A 2,982-nucleotide genomic window follows, 5' to 3' on the forward strand; every position below is an offset into this window, starting at 1 on the left:
GGACCGAAACACACCACCATCGGTTTTCAAGTGATGTTGGGGGGACAAACACAGACACACAAACATATACATATATATATACATATACATATATACGACAGGCTTCTTTCAGTTTCCGTCTACCAAATCCACTCACAAGGCTTTGGTTGGCCCGAGGCGATAGTAGAAGACTATTGCCCAAGGTGCCACGCAGTGGGAATGAACCCGGAACCATGTAGTTGGTAAGCAAGCTACTTACCACACAGCCACTCCTGCGCCTATATATGCAAATTACTTAAACCATAAATGTGTTCACTGATATGTGCATCTGTAAGTCTGATAGCGAGAGTAACGAGTGACTGCGGCAATGATAACTCAGGTGATAAAGAAAGAGACAGAAAAAGAAAAAAACTGTATGGTTTGTCAAAGGTGACAGCACTGCAAAGGAAACATGAGATATCACAAACACAGAAGAAAAAAATAAAGATATTGAAATGTTATCTTAGAAATATTGAATTAGTTTCTGATATTTTGAGTTTTAAAAGAATGATGGTATTAACGAACAAGATAGATATAAATCACATATTCTTTTCACTGGTGTGTCTATATCATCATCATTATTGTTTAACGTCTGCTTTCCATGCTGGCATGAGTGGGACAGCTTGATAAGAGCCGGCCAGGCAGAAGCTTGTGCCAGACTCCTATAACTGTTTTGGCAGGCTTTTTACAGCTGGATGCCTTTCCTGAAACACCATCTACTCAGCAGAGTGGACTTAGTGCTTTTTACATGGCACAAGCACAGGCAAGGTCAATTTTGGCAAATTTTTTTTTATAACCAGATGCCCTTCTGAACACCAATCACTTTACAGTGTGAACTGGGTGCTTTTAAGTGGCACCTGCACTGACAGGGTTACCAAGTACTTGCAAGACAAAACAAAAATATAATAGTGATTGGGTGCAAAATGCAGTTGACCTGCTGCTCCAGGAACTGATGAAGAATTTGGCATCCATTTATGTCTGTTTCCTGTTTGTTTATGCGTTTATTATGTCTTTTAGCTCATTATATATATATATATATATATATATGTATGTATAGGAGTGGCTGTGTGGTAAGTAGCTTACTAACCCACCACATGGTTCCGGGTTCAGTTCCACTGCATGGCACCTTAGGCAAGTGTCTTCTGCTATAGCCTCGGGGCTGACCAAAGTCTTGTGAGTGGATTTGGTGGACAGAAACTGAAAGAAGCCCATCATATATGTGTGTGTTTGTGTGTCTGTGTTTGTCCCTGTAACTTACCAGTTTGGTAAAAGAGACTTATAGAATAAGTACTAGGCTTACAAAGAATAAGTTGTGTGGTTGATTTGTTCGACTAAAGATGGTGCAAAGAATAAAAGAAAAGAATAGCATATATATATCTGTATGTATGTGTGTGTGTGTGTGTGTGTGTGTGAAGGTGCATATCCTAGTGATTGGTGTACTCAGGATTAAGGGAGATTCAGCATGATACAGAATGTAACAAGGCTGGCCCCTTTGTATTACAGGTACAACTCATTTTTGTCATCAGAGGGAACTGGAGCAACGTGAAATAACTGGCATTCCATTGGTTACAAGAATGAGGGTTCCACTTGATCCAATCAATGGAACAGCCTGCTTGTGTAATTAACATGAAAGAGGCTGAGCACTCCACAGACACATGTACCCTTAACGTATTTCTCATGGATATTCAGCTCGACACCAAGATGTGACAATGCTGGCCCCTTTTGAAATACAGGTACAACTCATTTTTGCCACCTGAGTGAATTTGGAGCAATGTGGAATAAAGTGTCTGGCTCAAGGACATAACATGCCGGGAATTGAACTCATGATTATGAGCTAAATACCCTAACCACTAAGCCATGTGCCTTCACTATACTCTACAGTAAGGTAAGAATTAGTAATGAATGCAGAAATAAATTCAGTATGCTGGTAGGGGTTCACTAAGGCACTTCAATTTATCGTAGTCCTCCAGACCTTAACAGAAGAATTTTAAGGCTTGTAGCCTGTGGTGATTCCTAAATGCTGAGGGTCTTGTTATAGCTGAACCAGCAGAGAAGAATCCGAATAGAAATTTCAAGTGTGGAAGTAAAACTGGGAATCAAAGGGCCTTAAAATAGGTTTAGCAGACACTGACCCCCTGACTGGCTCTCGTGCCAGTGGCACGTAAAAAGCACCGTCCAAATGTAGTCGATACCAATGCCCCCCTGAATGGCTCCCGTGTTGGTGGCATGTAAAAAGCACTCACTACACTCTCGGAGTGATTGGCGTTAGGAAGGGGATCCAGCTGTAGAAACTCTGCCAGATCAGATCGGAGCCTGGTGCAGCTGCTGGCTGTCCAGACCTCAGTCAAACCATCCAACCCATGCCAGCATGGAAAGCGACAGGACAAACAGGACGCTGCTTCCATCGTAGATATGGTCGTGCTTAAATTTTTATATCAGGTCCGGATATTTAAAAGGTTGAGAACCTCTGCTGTGGAGACACAAGAAACGCAGAGGTAACACAGATTAACAGAGAAGGTTGACTCTATATGTGGCAGATGTTCAGGATCAATAAGAATTAAGAGCGCACGAGAAATAGATTTTTTTCAAATGGCCAGGAGGATCCCTAGAGGTAGGGAATAGCTTTTGTTACCTCGGTAACAGTTGAGTATTTCCTGAATATCTAATAACCAGAATATGAACAGGCTGGAGGAAATTCAGACAGCTTTTACTTCTGTTCGGAACAAAAAGTTTCTCTATCGCAGTGGAAGGTAGATTGTAAGCGCTACGTAGAAGTAAAACGTGGGTCCCGAACGCGGAAGATATTCGAAGAGTGCAGAGGGAAGACACGAGTGAGCCCCGTTGGGGGCGCAACGTAAGTGTGCACGAACGACGAAGTAGAAATTTGGTGTGAGAAACATTTCGACTTGAGAGGAATCGAATGTAATGTGTAAGGGAGAAGACTATCGGTAGGAGCATGCGATG

The sequence above is a fragment of the Octopus bimaculoides genome, chromosome 26 (genome assembly GCF_001194135.2).
Source record: "Octopus bimaculoides isolate UCB-OBI-ISO-001 chromosome 26, ASM119413v2, whole genome shotgun sequence".
NCBI classification, from domain to species: Eukaryota; Metazoa; Mollusca; class Cephalopoda; order Octopoda; family Octopodidae; genus Octopus; species Octopus bimaculoides.